At 39.4% G+C, this 17760-nt stretch overlaps 1 long non-coding RNA gene across 3 annotated transcripts; it reads right to left on the reverse strand.

Moving 5' to 3' along the window:
- Positions 1-7719: 7719 nt before the first annotated feature.
- LOC136286614 (uncharacterized) lies at positions 7720-16292 on the reverse strand. Of its 3 annotated transcripts, none has more exons than XR_010719955.1 (4): positions 15901-16292; positions 12406-12472; positions 12021-12133; positions 7720-8986 (listed from the first exon to the last, which is right to left on the reverse strand). It is a non-coding gene; the product is annotated as an uncharacterized lncRNA (long non-coding RNA). The 3 variants fall into 3 exon arrangements; XR_010719954.1 differs by having other exon boundaries at positions 15897-16292; XR_010719956.1 differs by lacking the exon at positions 12021-12133 and having other exon boundaries at positions 15897-16292.
- Positions 16293-17760: the final 1468 nt, after the last annotated feature.

Genomic DNA, 17760 nt, shown 5'->3' on the forward strand with positions numbered 1-17760 from the left:
TAATAGTATTTTGACAGCTAATCAAGTTAAAGTCAGACATGAAAAGTCAACCCATATATTAAGTTCAAAGCATGACTAATTAAAACTTCTCATTTTTTGAAACTTACTTCAAAGGTATGCATTATGTTTCATCACACTAAGAAAGTTTACATTTAACTCCTAAAGTCACTGCTTTTAAAACAATGGTCTCTCCTGAACCTCACTTCAGCTCCAAAGGCAGTATTTCCATCTTCACTATAGAAACCAATAATGTTCTTGGGTTTTTCATAAATAAAGGAAGGAATGAAATCCTAACCTCACAAGTGACACCAAGCCCCCTAACTTTTTTTAGATTACTTATCAGATTCAAATGGAAGAGTCAAGAATTCTATATGTCAGCGTAGTAACCACCAAAATAATAAAAAAAAATCATAGACAAAACATGGTGTGAGCAGCTGAGTCTCTGAAAAACATATCTAAACAAGGACTTTTATAAAGGATCAGAATGTTTCAAGCACTTGGAAATATAAGAGAACAATGTTAGAAAATAGAAATCAAAAATCTTGCTAGCTAAAGACAGGCATTTGAGGCAAAAGATGAGGAAAAATACTAAAGCTAGAAATTAAAAAAAGCAATTCAGAGAAAGACATTAAACAGATATCAAAGCATCTTGATGAGCATTTGCAGGTTTACTTACATAAAGGACATGTACTGGCCTTCAAGACATGAGCCATATCGTTTTACAGAAGAAAAAATGGTAGACAGTGAAAAACAAACAAAAAAATTTTACAGGTTTGCTGATAGATTTCTGGAAGCAAAGCCAAGGAAAAGGGAATACAATGTTGGAATGTATAAGCAAAGCATGCAGGACCCTAAGCCAGAGCACCAAGTCCAGGCATCAACACAGCCTCAGAAAAAAGAGAGCAAACTCTCAGGGCACATGTTAAGTATCAAACTAATCCAGATAACCTGCTTGCAGGTGCAAAAAAATAAGGTTGAAATTATGTTTTCTCAAAACAAGCAGCTGATTGGAAACACACCTGAAATTGACTTTTGGTGTGTGCCTCACCACCTTGCTGATCACTCAGATTATTCTCTTGACCTTTCAGTTGCCTTCGTTCAGAAAGTTCATGTGAGTTGAACTGGGTCTCTTTTGTTTCATTTCATCTCTTAGCTGTCACAGAATGACTTTTCCACCTGGTAAAGAGCTTGTGCGCTTTATGCATCCCTTGGTCCTGTGGGGTGTTTCAGTGTGTTTCCCAAGGATGTCCTCAGAGGTAAACTTCAACAACTGCTTGTGTTCAGGAATATTTTCTTCTAAGCACTCACATGTTTGCCTCTGAAAAACAGATTATGCCAGATTTGGTGCTGGCTAAATTTTGAACTGAAACTTTCAGAGATGTTCCTTTTTTTTTTCAATAGGTTAAAGCTGTCAGGGATGCACTCAGCACATTTAAGCTATTTGGAACCCAAAAACTGCAGCAGTGGTAGTAAAAGGTCCGCTGCTACCAATGTCCTACCTGATCTTGTGCAAACAGAAAAATTATCCCAATCCACCTGCAGTGATAGGGAGCAAGGTAGAAGTGTTGGGTCATGCATATGCATAGTACTTGTCTGTCAGAGAGAAACTATTCAATGTTTAGTATACAAAAAGGTAAAAGTGAGATGAACCATGAATTATTTTAGTCAAAATAGTAAATGTTTAGCTAGCTTGCTCAGATATAATCCTGTTCTGATTTCTTTTGAGAAAAGTAGAAAGGCCTTACATATAACATATATATGTGTATACACATGTGTATATTTACATATACATATACATATACATACATGTATCTAAGTATTTCTAAATAACAGCAGCAGCAAATGGTAATCCCTTGGTAGCAGAAAACGTGCAAAACATGTTATTTTGTTTTTCTTTGGATTATTGCATTCATATTAAATGCCATAATACTGCCATCCTCATAGGAAGTGAACGAATTGAGAGAGCCAAACTCTGGCTAGTTGCTTGTGGGCACAGTTTCAGAAAACTGAACTTTGGACACTCTACCCATCCAAAACTGTCTTCCTGATTTTAGGTAGAAGATTTTAGTTCAGGACTTTATTTCCTGCAAGGAAAGATAAAAACCTGATGTTGGGGTAGGTAGGCACACAGATCCAACCAAAATGAATGGGAACAGCATGAGGCTTGAATTTGGAAAAATGGATTTCAAGTTGGGTTTTTTTTTTCTTTAAAGGAGTTCAAGGCTTCTTACCAGGTAGAGAAAAAGAACCTGCAAGGACCCATTTGCAATTTAATGCTGAACTGAATGGAAGCTCACCTTGCTCCTTCTGGACATAATCATGTTCCAGAAAAACACCTGGGACCTTACTGACAAACGAGGGATAAATGAGTAGAAAGAAGTCTTTACAATGCCTTCAGCAAGCAGTTCTCTGTTTCAGCAGTTCACACCTCCCACTCAAGCCTGGCGAGGGGAGGAGACACAATGTGTGCCTATCATATTTCATTTGCCAGGTACCCGCAGGGCACCAGCCTTGGGCTCCTGCTTCCACCACAGGCTTCCCATTGCTGGTAATTAATAATTTATAACTAACAAGCACTGTTCCCATTACTTATTAGGATTATTGTTGTGACTACATTGCTGCAGAAGGCTAAATCCAGCTTCCAAGTTGGTTTTTATTCACACAGAATTACTCTTAGCAGGTAAAACCTGACTTTGGCATAACCATTTGGTCAGCATTACTCTTCTGTTTCCAGAGCTATGTGGCTACACCGTTCCATCCACCACCATCCATCCATCTGTCCATAAACTTACCTAGTTATTTAAACAAGGACAGATGAGCTGCCACTTTCTTCCTTCGATCTGAGGGTAGAGAAAGTAATTTCTAATCATGTTATTGTTTAGGTTTGGGTTTTTTAATCAAGAGTGAGGGAGAGAGTGACTCACATTCTGTGTGCAGTTCAGCAGCTGCCTCCTACTGTCCCCCTGAATCATCAATTTCGTTGCAGCATTTCTGCCTTGGTCTTTATCGTTTGCAGAAAGGGCCTGATTAACCAGCCCTTGGTTTCATAGCCTTATTAAACATTCTTGCACAATTGGGCCAGCCAGCTTTTGTTAAGAAGGGATGCAGTGAAATCTGAGAATTGGATTGTGAGGGAATTTGCAATGTCAAAAGAATTTAATCATAATTATTCTTTTCATTTCTTTTGGCGCTGATTTAAGCACTTGCTTTGATATGAGGTTAGTATAGATAGGAAAGAGGAACAGTCATTTTTGAAGGGATCTTTCTGCAACCATATCTGAATATTTTAAATAACTGCCATCGATGACATGTCAGCCTCTTTGGTATTCTGAACTTTCACTTAGTGTAGAATACATTCTTAGTTCTTAAAGATCAGTATATATCTGTTGGGCTCAAGATTAGTAAAGAGGTGGCATACAAAGTAGATGTATAAACGATGAAAGTTTGAAAACTTTGAAATAAATTTTTGAAAACTAACAAAAATTTGATACAAAATTTCAGGTATGGCCTCCTGTCACAGTCTTATTTTCCACAGTATCACCAACAAGGAATCCCTGTAAGCGGTTGCTGATGAATCAGAACATCAGAAGGGCAGGTTAAGGTCCCACCTGTGGGATTGCAGAATGTCTTTTTGATCCTCTTTTCATTAAGTGTATTGACAAGTACCTCCTGAACACTTCTGGGTCCTATCACAAGCTAAACTTTGTGAATGTAACTTTGAGTGCATAAAGTGATTTAGGGACTTAGTAAAGACATCCTGATTTTCAATACACTAGATTCACTGTGGGGATCTGAGACTTATGCCCCATTATTAAGCCTGACCTTTAGCATGCCCTGATGTTCAGCATCCTTCAGTAACTTTGAGAGGGAATTTATGCCATGCTGCTTGCCATGTGTGACTAACATAGCAATGAGTTGATTTTCAGTTCTTGTTATGTGCCCTCTCCTTAAAAACTGCTCGACAACAACAGCTATTAGTGACAAAAATAATAATCACCACCCTAATTTATGTTATTAGTTACATGGAATTACAGGACATAATTTAACATTGGGTTTGCCCATAAAAATTGTAATTGTCCCCCAAAATACAAATTAATTTTATGTCTAAGGAAGACTGCTAAGCAACAATAAAAAATGCCATATTTATTAGGATTAGCCCACTTAAAGGGAGAACATGAAGCCTCATAAATCTTATGCTGCTTATGCAATATGCAAACACTAATTTTATATCAAATATGTGACTTGACATCAACCTTTTCAGCATGTCAAAGTACATGTCACTATTAAAGAGTAATTATTGAGTATATTTCTCAAAATATGAGAAACAGAAAACCTTAACTTGGAAAAATACAGAAAAACGTCTTCTTGGCTTCCACTGTTCTATTGATTTGACACTAATTCCAAAATACATAAAACCTTATGGTTTATAAATATAATATATCAGAATTATACATGTATAGTAATAGCTATTTCTTATTTAGTATTGTCCTTCCATAGGCAGTAAAAGCAGAAAAGTGTTCAGATCTCTATTCCTGCTTATAGAGTTCAGCATAAGATAACCGAATTGTGATGAAAAGCACTCTTGTGCTTGATCAACATGGCATATTTTAATATATAGGCAGCATGCCAGGTACCTCTGACATCTTTTAATCATACTCTTCTCTGTTTTCCAAATATTTAGGTATTTTTAAAATGTGGTGTCAGGTACTTTAGTTAGACTGATATCACCTAATAAGCTTTATTGGAACTCAAAACATTGCTTTTTCATGTATGTATCTTTAATCATTCCCTGAGTACAATGCACATATGAATCTTTTGCTATGATAAATAAAGGAAATAATTTCCCAACATGGCTCATATTTATTCAGGATCCACAATCCCTTCCATTAATAACTGTAAGTATATTTCTCTGAGTTTGTGCTGGAGAAGTTAATGCCCCCAAATCAGCATTTTCCATAGCAGCCCCACGGATGGTGCTGAGCCAAAGGCACAGCTGTTTGAGCAGCTCTTTGTGTGGGTTACCAGGGAATGACCACAGAAAGCCTGTTTGTGCTTCTCAGGGGGAAGGGCTTCTGCACATGCACTGAAATGTATTTCTACTCGTGTTGTACAATCTCCTTCCAAGTTTTGAATCTCCTGGCACATTTTTATACTTCCTGATGACCTCATCATCATCATATAAAACATGACTTGAAGAAAGAGAAAACAGGTGGGGACTCAATTTTAGTGCTTCCCATTCTGCCCTCACTTCTCCTTCCCACCAGGCTGCCCTCCTTTTCCTCCTCTCTCCCTCCTTCCCCACTTCAGTTACCCAACAAAAACCAACAAGTGAAAAACTAACCAAGGAAATGTTTCGCAAGAAAAAATTCCATGGCACCCTCTCCCTGACACACACACATACACACAAAAGACAGCTTTAGTAATAACCACAACCATCCAATAAATCCAAAAAAGCCAACATAATGAACATACAAAAGTGTGAACTGCTAAACTGTGATATTCAGTTAGTTCTTGGCAGAACTGTTTTAAAATAAGCAGGGTTGACACTTGATTAGAAATAGACACTTTTTCTTTCTCTTTCTTTTTCTCTCTCTCTTTTTCCCTCTTTCCCCCCTCTTTCTTTCTTTCTTTTTTTTTTTTTTTTTTTTTTTTTTTTTTTTTTTTTTTTTTTTACAAAAATGAATTATATTTGAAGCTCACTGGAGCATAGATAAAGGCGAGCTAACATATTTTTAACTTGATTACATTCTGCAGTGATATATAGAGGCACATAGCTACAGTAAGTGATTCCATGGAGAGAGAGGGGGAGGGAGAGGGGGAGGGAGGGAGGGGAAAGCCCTCTGCGAATATGATAAGGAAAGCTGGGATGAATTGTGGTCTCTGTTCTCTGTTATCCAAGGGTGGCTAGCTGCTGCTGCACTAAAGGCCTTTATTCCCTGCCTGTGGGAAAGTGGTGGGCGAAGGCTGCATTCTCAGTTACACTGCACATGCAGATTTTAATTAGCTGGATTAAAAACAAGACCGTATCATGTCCTTTAGCGGTATTCTATCTAGAAACAAAAGATTTTCTTTCCTGGCTTCTGCAAGCAGCACAGTACAGCATTAATAAAAAAAAGGTCATGGCAGTTCAAGATGAAAGGTCACACATGATAGAAACTCTATGTGAGGGGGACATCATGTTTATCTCTGTGATAAAGGAGCTCTGTCCAGGCAGGTCAGCATGCTGTGCCTCAGCAATAGGAAAATATAAACATATGGAGTGGATAGATGGTGGAAGGGGAGTTTCGAAAAGTGAGTTCAGTTGTGGAAGTAGAGAAGGGGCAGTGGGGGGGGAGGAGAGCAAATTGTTTGAGAGAGAATATAAGCTGAAAGGATCCAGCTTTAAAACAGCCAAAGAGGGTCAAAAAGAGCCTGAGATGAAGCCTGGGATGAGGGCTGCAGAGTACAGCTCACAGCCTGTGCAGGGTGAATGAGTATTGAGCCAGCAGGCAGGGACTACCAGCACAGGCCACTGGGCTACGTCCTTGCACACCAAAGCCCACTTCAGCATGGCCAGAGCCTGCACCTTTCTTCCACAAAGAGAACATGAACTCATCCCTGGGTCGAGCCTCAAGCCCCTAATTCCAAAGCCTCCGAAGAGTGAGTGCTTGGGCTGAGACTGGGGTTTTTATGTTTTGTTTGGACCAGCGCAACTGTGTTGGGGGTTTGTATCTTAGGTTTTTGTTGTTTTCTTTTCTTCTTCTTTAGTGGGGAGCCAGGCTTTCCCCCAGTGAAGGCCAAAGGAATCTGCATGTACTTCCAAAAAAAAGTTAGCAGCTCTCTAACCCACAGCCTCCAAGGCTTTGCCCTGGAATCCACTGAGCTCTTCCAACACCCCTGTTATCAGTAGGAGGGAGATGCAAGACCTCCTCAGTTTCTCACAAGATCAGACTGCAAAAATAAACACATTGTGGCCTTTCAAACCTTAACTGATGCACTGGTCTCTGTCGGTCTGAGTACAGCCACTGCCACATGCAAGCATCCATGGGAGAGTGCTTAAAGATTGAGGGGCAAGACAGAAAAAGGAAGGAAAAGAGAGGCAAAATTAGATAAGGTTAAATGTTCCTCCTCTGCTTAACCATACTTCTTGCTTTTCAAAATCAAGCTCAGAGAAAAAAATACCAATTTCTGAGTATATCATTCTGGGCAACAACTCAATTCTTTGCTTCATAACATTTTCATTAAATAAGATTTGCACAGCCTGGGCCAGGTATGACTATGCACATGACGGGGTCCTACAAACTCCTTTATGAGACTGATCCATGAATAGGTTAATTATGAAACAGACTTTTTACCCAAAAAGGAACACTGGGTAAAAGCAGACAATCAAGTTCAAATAGTTCAGCAAGGTGCTGTACATCAAATGACCACATGAATTAAGAACACACTCATCCTATAGTAAACCTGAGGCAAAATATGCATTGTTTTAAATGTTGTTGAAATCAGTACCTGACAGCTTCAGAAATTCAAACATATGCCTGAGGTCTAAGAAAAGTAAGGGCTAGTGCTGGAAGTTAAATAAGGGCTAGTTTCTGGATAAAACAATACCATTTTTTTCATTCTGAGCAGCAATTCAGGATAGTAGTTACCTACCAAATCAATAATGCAATGATTAAATTGTCCCTGCTGCTGCTGAGATCATTGGAAAATCATGGTTTAATTCAATACACGTAGGTAATTTTCTGTAATCTCAGTAATACAGCACGCCTTAATACAATAATTTTGTATGATGAGCTTTTTAAAACTACTTGGCCTTCACTGCCATTTATCTCCAGAATAGAGAAAAGGATTCAGGCATGAATTGCCTGATTCTGATTTATATTGCTGCGGGCAGAAGTATAACACAGTACTGTGAAGTACAGTGTTCCATGGGATAATTGGGGTACCATTGCACAGAGTCAGCTCTAGAAACAGAGCACGAGCTCTCCAAACTGTCTCACACTATATAAAGGACATATCAGCCTTATCCAAACCCAGCCCCAGAGCTGACTTTGAAAAGATCCTGATATAACAATGTACTCGTCCTTTTCGCAAGGTTTAAAGTAAATTGCCTTCCCAGACATGTGAAATGAGTTGCCACGGAAATCAAGGGGAGTTTTATGTTCACATCACTTTAGCATGCTTATGTGACCTCAGGCACCTGGTGTGTTTGTATCTCAACACCTCATTGCTTTTTACCCCTATATCCAAACAGGGTGCTGGTCACACAAGCTCTTAGCAACTTCCTCAAAGCCATAGGAGATCCTTCATCAGAGAGGAGAGCTGAAGCTGGCTTTTCCAGAAGCTCAGCTTGTGGGAAAAATCTTTTAGTAGTTCAAAACTAACAAGTTTTATGCAGTCAACAACCCAATTTTATTACTCTATGAGATTTCAAAAATTTTCAGCGCTCATTTGGTAAAAAATAAAATGAGAGAAAGAATCCAAATGTGAAGGAGGTGAACAACCTAATGATTATACTTCTTTCAGCAGCTTCTGGTCACTGAGGTGTTTCCTGTTGACTCCCGGCAGAATTACTGAGGTTTGCCTCTGGCACTGAAGAAACTAAACAAGACCAGCAAGGCACGGGCCTGAAACCATCCATATTACTAAACTGGTTCCTGGCTTGGTTTTTGTGCAAGCCTGCTAATGCTCTTCCAGACCGTGCTAAAGTACAGCTTGGGTATTGACCCAGGTCAGACACTATCTCCAATAGGTATATTGGAGGTGGCCACCGTGATTTGGAGGGCAAGAGAGTTTAGCTGTGTGGATTCAAGCTCTTTCATGCCAGTTGGCCTCCAGGAAAATTCTCTGACTAATTTTGTTTAATAGTTTAGGTGTAGTCAATGTGTCCAGGTCTTCCTTTCCTTCCAGTCTTGCAGAAGCCATCAGTCAGTGTTTCCAAGCACTGGCAGTGTGACACGGCATTCAGCAGGGTGACAGAAGTGACCTGAGTTGACCATGCAGCACCCTGAAATGCAACAGAGTTCATTATATTTTAAAGAAAAGCTCTGTAATTGAGGGAGGGGATCTAAACAGATCCACTAGAAGTAATAAAGAAACCAAAACAGAAAATTATACAAACAATGGCAAAATAAATGGCCAATTTGTTCCCATTAATTCAGGGCTAGTTCTCCACTACTTTAAAGCTGTCTGCACAATAAATAAATAAAGAAAGAAATAGACAGTATTTTTTTATAAATACAAACTGTGATACTATGTAAATTCCAAGTACACTGTTAACAACAACAAAAATAGAAAGCATTACTTTAAGTATAACCCAACCTGGTAGACTCTAGATGGAAGAAAACATTTTTAAACAAAGACCTTCTAGTTTAAAGCAATAATCATCAACATGAGGCTTATATATAGAATGTGGCAGCTGTAACAACATTCATATCTCAGTGTGCCTGGTCCTAGGCAGAGCAAGGGAAGTGCTGAAAACAGTAGCATTCCTCATGGATCTGCTCCAGATCCCACAGAAGTCGGAGAGAATCTACACTCCATGCTTGCTTTCACACTTGGGCAGCACAGCTAATGTTGAGCAAACAGACCACAGCTATGTGGCTCTCCCAACAAGCCAGGCACATAAGAAAAAATATCTGCTCCCTCCCTAAAGTAAGGATTTGGGTGAGGGGGAGGAAAAGAAACACAGATGTGGCACTACAGGTAGCTGGTTCTTTCAACAGAGTCTGTCTTGCATTGACCCTGACAACTGTTAAAGCTTGGAAATCCCTCAAGACCCAGTGGGTAAATAACCACAGTGGATGTTGTTTTGGGGGAGAAAAGGGAGTATGGTTTTATTTATTATTATCATTAATATGATGTTGTAAAACGTTGTCCCTGCTAGAAATGATCATAACAAAATATCAAATCATCAAAATGAACATGAGTCTTGGACTCAGCTGGTTTACATGTTCTGGAAAGGTCGTTAGTTTAAAATTTCTGCTGCTGGGAACTGAGAAACAATGCCATCTCTCAGGAAACAAATCCTTCTTTTTAATGCTGCCCTGCCCTCCTGATGTTCCTACCACACTTCAGATTGTGTTAAGGGGAAAGAGGAGAGAGCTGATCTCTTCTCCAAAAAACATGGCCATTGCACTGGATAAGGAGAAAAGGGCTGGCTCACAAGGAAGATCATTCTACAGCTTCCCAGTTACAGACTAAGGACTGTGAAAAGTGAACTCTGGCAATTTAAGCCGTACACGAGAGAGACATCAAAAGCACATGTGCTCTTCCATATCCTCAGCCTACATGAGCTAAAGATCCTAAAGGGGAACTCCAGCAGGCAGGGTTGTATCCACCTAGCAGAGAAGCAGACTGAAAGTTCATTGTGTTCAGCTTGCTCAGCTTTCCCACAGTGTTTTGTCTCAACATGCGTCAAGCTAAGAGCATAGATTCTCATTGCTTGATCAGATGCATTCACTGAGATGTTTTTTCCTGCCTACTCTACACTAGGAAGTCAATATAAGATAAGAAGCAGCACAGGAGACTTCCTATGGTGGTATGCATAAAGTGGAAGAAGTGGTAGTCCATTGTGTGCAAACTTACAATCCCACTTAGGAGAGATGACCGGAGGTAAACTAATTTCCAAGTCATGCCTAAAATTACTAATTCCATCACTTCAGTTGCTAAGCTTCAGTTTTTAAATTTAACAGCATTTTTTAGATTTAATTTCAGTTTGATGGTGTCTAGTCCAAAACCACACACAAATATGGACTTTGTAAACCTCTGACCTATATTTCTGATCTGAAACCCCAGGATTACCTCTGTAAGTGACAAATCACTGGAGGAAAAGAAAAAAAACACAACAAATCTCATAATCGATATAAAATGATAATGCCACAAATGAGAAATCAAAATAATTTTTGCAAAATGTGTTCTCTATGGATCTAGATTTAATAAAGATTTTCTTTCCGGCCTCAGAACTGATACTACTGTGGCAAGCACAATGCAAAGACACTCTGCTCCCAAAGACCTGACACCAGCACTGCTATTGTGCAGCACAGCTTTAAACCTGCACTGAAGCAATGTTGTAAATCAGGACTCATTCCACCCAAGTCAATGGAGCTAAATGACCGTAAAACTGGTGTGAGAGAGAAATCAGGTTGTTAACCTCTAAGGAGAGCTTGCACTTGCCTCACAACCTGTGTTTGGTCAGGCTGTATTTTATTAATTCAGAGCATAAAATGAGAGCCTCAAACTAGGAAATAAACACTTGATTGTAGCTGAGCTACTCTTGATATAATTTCATGATACTAAACTTTTAGCATTAACTTCTTGGCCCATATCCAATAATATCTCCTGAATTTGAATGGAGGTGTCTGATTCTAACCTCAAACAGCAACTTACACCGTCTTCTGACCACAGTCTAATGATATGAAAACCCAAAAGCAACTACAAGCTTCCTTCTTCGACCTGGGAGAGAAAACTGACAATTTCTCCAGAAATGAGAGAAATTACTTACCTCTCAAATAGTGGTAGTAGATTGATTCTGGTTCTTTTTCTTGGAAAAAAACTTTGTATTTTATGTTACACTACTACTGAAAACAGGAAACTGAGGCCAGGAACCAGAACCTCAGAACATCTACCATACCCTCTACTTTTTGAATACAGGCTTTACTTTCTATTTTATTACTCAGAAGATAATTTTTGCCTAAATTTTCAATGGGCTGAGGTGCATAATATTGACTGCTGGCTGCTGGAAGGGATATCTCCTTCAGGAGCACTGAGGCACGTTCATTGCACTGTAAGTTCAAAACACAGGTATGAAATTTAAGTTGTCTAAAGTGCCCTGCAGAGGACATAAAATCCTCTGAATTCAGGTAATGTGGCCCTATGAATCCGTGACCATGAGGATAATTCATCTTCAAAATGGATCTTTAAATTCCATGAGAATATCATCCCAATGCTCACTAGCAGCCAAACAGCACACAGCATTTCAAGAGTCCTTTTGAGGGGAAGAATAACAAGCATGTTCAGAGTGAATGCTGAGCACACCTCACCTCCAAAAAGGCATAGCAAAAGGAGAAGAGCTAAAGCAGGGCGCAACAAGGTTCATCTGATGTGTAGAAAAGCTTCTTTACATGGAGAGCTTGAGTGGCAGAGGATTCCTTGGCTTGGAAAAAAAGATAATTGATGAGTAGCTGACATAAAATTATTAAAAAATCAAGAAAGTATACAGGAAAAAAAATATTCAGCCCTTCTTAGACCATAAAAGTTAGGAAGACTTACTAGGAGGACCAGGACTTGCTAGACTAGGAAGACTAAAGGACACAATGTTTTGTTTTATACAGACACTCAATGTTGTAAAGGCCAAAACGGTAAAATACCCACACAAAATACAGTCAGATACACTCTAAAAACATGGAGCCCTGAAGGGATACTGACCGTGTAGTTATGGATTCCTTCACTCTTCCTTTCTTTGCATGAATTTTGATGACGGGATCATTTCTCTCTGCAGAGATTCCAAAGTTCATTTCATTAGATTATTTTTTTTAAAAATTACTTTGTATTCTCCACTGTCCAAGTTAATATATTAAGATAGCAGTTTTACATACATATTCAATGAAAAAATTATTAACATATTAAGAAAGTGGCACATCCAGATCTGGATTTCAAGTTCTTAAATGTTCAGAGGTATCTGGAACTTATTTAATGATTTGTGTTATTAGCTATATGTTGTGTAGTAATTTAATACACATCAGAGAGTATGTGCAAAAATCTTTCAGCATAGAGCTCCTGATTTCTGATTACCAGCTACATTGTAATTTTAAGGCAGTCATTCATGCACTTTGGTTTTGGCCCTGGTGTGGGTAGTGGAAACTCGTGATAAAAGAGCCATCAAAAATTTAAAGAAAAAAATCAAGGAAAAAACCCTTGGGGCTTTTGGTTTTGTTTCTTTTTTTTTGGTTTGTTTGGTTTTTTTTGGAGGGAGAGTGGTGGTTGTTGTTGTTTTGTTGTTTTGTTGTTTTGGGGTTTTTTGGTTTTTGTTTTTTATTTCCAAACAGAGATCCTAAAGAGCAAAGGCAAGTCCAGAGTTTTTGTAACTCCAGGCCATAAGCCTCTCTCACTGTACAGAGGGGAGAAAGATGTTGGAGAGGAAAGGCAATAAGCCCTGGCCTGGGTCAAGCAGGGGCATTTCAAGGGTTTCACTGAGCTTGCACCATGGCTGCCAGGCTACCCTTGCACCAAGTGGCCTTTCCACCCTGTTTCAGTTTCTGTTTTCTCCAGGTGTTAAGGAGATTTCTGTTTTATCACAGGGTAAATCTGGGTTTGGCAGATACAAAAAAATACAAACAAAAAACAAACAAACAAACAAAAAAGGCATTTCATTTTCTCTGGGAAATGTAAACAGCATCCACACAGCCAGCACTACCAGTTAGTGCAACAGCAGAAAAAGCTCTGGTTGAAATCTGGATTTCACCTCCTGAGTGGCACATACAGATGAAAAAAGTGAAATAATTACTTTGAAAAGGCTCATCCATTTATCTTGCTGGCACAAAGACCTCCTTTACTTTATTTTATGGGATCTTAAGCATCTCAATTCCCCTTTTTGATTATGTAAAAAAAAAAAAAAAAAAAAAAAAAAAGAAAAAGATGCTACTATGTTAAAAAAAAAGCAGCAAACTCCAAAAGCATTCAGAGAGGGAGCAGTAGCTTTAGCCTTCTGTTTGTGCAATTCCAATAGGTGTATTTAAATGTAAATGCTACCCTTTCACCCTTGAGCCACCTATTCTTGCAGCCAGCAGAAAGAGAGCATTCATGGTATAATGTCTTTATGAGGACAGATCTTATACTTAATTTCTCATGTGAATCCAACTCTTTTATAGCACATTTTTGTGAGATTAAAAGAACAATATTAGTCTAGTGGCTCAGCAGCCAGATCACTGCTCTGTCACATGGGAGATGTGGGTTCAAAGGGATGGCAGGCAACTGTGCTGGGAAGTGCTTGATGGAAACAGCAGCCACGGAAAGATTCAGCCCTCCACTCTCACAGAATTGTTTAACTTCACATTATCTCCTCCCTCGGGCCAGACAGAGCCTCTCTCGCTCCAGCTCCTTACTGGAAACCATCCAGCTGCTGCTTCCTTACACAAAACTGTTGGAAGGGTTTGAGACCCCAGCTCTTTACACCGTTTTGGTCGGCCCGCATTTGCACAGTAAGGAGGATTTTCAAGAAGGAAAAGGAACTTTCTGCGGATGCATTTCCAGACTAAGTCCCTTTGCCTGCCCAGTTTCACTCAATGTCCACGAGTGTCGGGGTTATCCCTGCTCAGGGCAGAGTCTCACAGAACCTAGGGAGTCCTAAGTGCTCTGTTATTAGGAGATTTATTTCTCGAGTGGGGAAAAGCCTCAGTCCATTTTGGCTAAGTTGAAAAAAATAAATCATTTAAGCACAGGCCAAGAAAACTCTGTCTCACCTTGTCCCCACTAGATCAAAATAAGGCATAATTTTTTTTCCTAATAATCTTTTTTTCCTCACTCTAGAGCATGGTTACATGTGACAGACATCAGACTTTGGCTTCATGACACTTCCATGCAAGAATAAGTACATTTTGGAGCATGGCCCTAAGGCAGCTGCAAGACAGCTGTACTGTGCACCGGTGTATGCCCAGCCCTCCTGATTAGTGGAATTATTATTCTTTTTGTGATGCTTCTCAGAGGACACAGTGATAAGGGGTCTTTGTGCAGAGTGACATTCAAATGCTTTACAATATGATATTTTTCTCCTTGGACCTTACAGCCCAAGCACAAGCCATGCATTTTTTTTTCTTTAGCAGCTCTGTGACGCAAGACAGAGAGGTCTGTGTGTGCCGCAAGCACCAGCACCAATGTCAGGCATCCCGCTTACTTCCCTCACTTCCCCTTCCCTTGATACACAGCATATGTTTCATTGTGGCACCAAGCACAGGAAAACTGAGGGGAAATCGCCTATTATTTTAGGAGGTGCAGGACCAAGCACCTGGAACAGTGAAATACTTGGAAAGCACTTCTGTAAATGTTTTAGGCTGTAATATATTAAACAATTAAGAGGTGTTGGTATTTCTCTGCTCAAGGGCATTTAAACAGGGAAGTTCCCTTTAAAGGCACCAGAGCAGAATGTGTATGGTCATGCTCTTTAAAACAAAAACTACCTGGTTTTTCCCCCCCCCCCTTTCAGCAAAATGTCCAAATTTCAGCTGACTTGCTCTTTCAGCAGAGGAAATTAAGCCAGATTATTTTAATGCTGCTTTAGATTGTTAACTCCTGTGGGACAAAAAAAAAAAAAAAAAAAAAAAAAAAAAAAAAAAAAAAAACCCAAACAAAAAACAAAACAGCAAGGGGGGGGGGGAGTGTGGGGGAGAAGGAAAAATGTCCAAAGAATAGAATTAGTTACCTTGAAAGCTCCATCCAGGTAATTTAGAAAATTGTTTTGCTAATAACCTTAATGCATTGCTTGTGTACCCAGGACTGTCAGCACTACAGGTTACTACAGGTTAGTCAGTAAATTGCTGATACCAGCTACAACCAACCCTTAAGAAATCCTGTATCTCTTACGTCTTTGCTTCTGTTTTCCTGACAACAATACATGAGTCGCTATGCAACACCAAATTAGCATGAAAGAATAAGAACTTAATACTGACATTTCTTAGCCAAGAACACAGTCAAAATTAAGTGCAGTTAATGAATGCTTAGTTAATTCTTAGAAAGCTCTTCTCCATGCCCTTTATAGCACAGTGAAATGCAAGTTCTTTTAGACAGGTACACAGAGAGAGACATGCTTACACCCACATACATGCCCCACGCATAGGTAGCCTACATACACATATACACATTTAGATAAATTCCAAATAGACAATCTCTAGGAAGCTTTGTAAGAGAAAGAAGAAAAAAATTACCTACTGGTCTCTATAACAGCAAGAAGTCCCTGGAAAAACTTCAGAATTGCCTGTTCAAATACTTTCTAAGATTATGTTAGCAATTGTTTTCACCAAAATATTTTTCTGACCCAAAAAAAAAAATAAGATGACTTGAGAGAACCTAAAAATTGCTAACAGTGGAAAATGCCTGCTTCAAGTTTCTTGTAAGAAAACAAATACAGGAATTGGCAACTTCTGAGCAATTTTAGATCCGAAGAAATTGTGTCAGGCTTTTGCTTTAATCACTTATCTCAGGGCAGCCCATCTGATTAACAAAAAGAAAAAAAAAGTATTAAAACTTAGTGAGTTACTGGAATCTTCTGGAACTGAAAACTATACAGATGGTCTGCAACATATTTGTATAGAGGATGCTCAATTGTTGATGGGTTCCCAACTATTATAGTGGCATGGTAAGGAGGCAGATACTGGGCAGTGAGCACTGAGCAACTGCTGTCACTGAGCCTTCCCCTCTTGGCTGCATCCCCACTTGCCCAACGAGCAGTTTTGGTCTCCCAGAGCAAAGACAAAGGTTGCTTTGGAGAAGCTGGGAAGCCTAAGAACATCATGTAGATTTAGGACTGGATAGGAGGTATTGTGCAGAGGCCATGCCCATTACTCATCCGCTGGCAACGGGCTCTCTTCCTTTTGTCTGGAAAGACGGTAAACTTTCAATGCCATCTGAAAACAGAAGGCCTTTCACTGAGTGCAAGAACTCTGCCATCTCAATCATGTGAAAATATTGTAAACACTTTCCCAGCCCCCATTCAGCTGTCCAAAAAGCAGAGTTAGAAAACACCAAACAAAACAGGAAGGAAAGAAAAGAGCGTGCATTGCGCACTTCGGTTTAATTTATATTTTTTACTCTGAATAGGAATTTTTCTTGGAATTTTCCTTTTTTTTTCCTTAATGTTAGTGAACAGGGTTAAGTAGCTATTATGGAGAAAAGGCAGTTAAAAGCCTATTCTATGTTTTATTTAGAGGAGAATAAAAAGGGTCCAGTGCCCAGCAGTTTCTCTCCAGCAGAGCAGCTCTCATATTTCCTTACAGCCCCTGCAAGAATAGATTTCAAATGTGCTACAGGACTTGAATTTCTCTTTCAGTACTTAGGTTGACCCACAAACATTTAAATATCACAAGTGTTGTATTACTGATATATCACAACGTGTACAGAGTGGGAAGGGGTTCACATTCACAAAGAAGAACATGTTCAGAAAATACCTGCATGTGTATATATATGTATATATGTTTACATGTATATCAAACATACAACATATGCAAAAGTATACGTGTCATTTGCACAAAATTCTTAAACTACTGGTTTGCCTGATGACACCTTTCCTGTACGTTGTGCTCTTGCACTATACCCTGAACTCTGGCCAGTTGTTTTCACAGATATTTTCAGCACATCAGCTGGTTATGTGAAAGTGATGTAGTTCCTTGCTCAAAAAATGTTGTGTTCATTCCCCTGAAGCCAGGGATGACTTGAAACCTCGCAGTTACTTTGAACCATGCTAATACATTAGCACCACAATTCTTCACTGTTTGAAGTATGAGGTTTTCATTTAGATTCGTCAACTCAACACCAGAGAGGGGCAAAGGAAAACAGCTCTGCTGGCAGGAAATGCACCTTGTTCCTTTTTGTTCGGTTTGGTCCTGAGTCAATTCTGAACAAAGCACAGGTAGGTAAGCCTGGATGTATTCCTGCTCCCTCAAAGGCAAACGCTATGCTCCTAGCCTAGGAAAGGGTCAGCTGTCACCTGTGGTTTCAAGCGGAATTTATCACTCCTATCTTATGAATATTCAACAAATAGTGCACACTAATGGAAATGAATCCCCAGCAAGA

The sequence above is a fragment of the Chamaea fasciata genome, unplaced genomic scaffold (genome assembly GCF_029207755.1).
Source record: "Chamaea fasciata isolate MVZ Bird 193981 ecotype frontalis unplaced genomic scaffold, bChaFas1.0.hap1 SCAF_3, whole genome shotgun sequence".
NCBI lineage: Eukaryota > Metazoa > Chordata > Aves > Passeriformes > Sylviidae > Chamaea > Chamaea fasciata.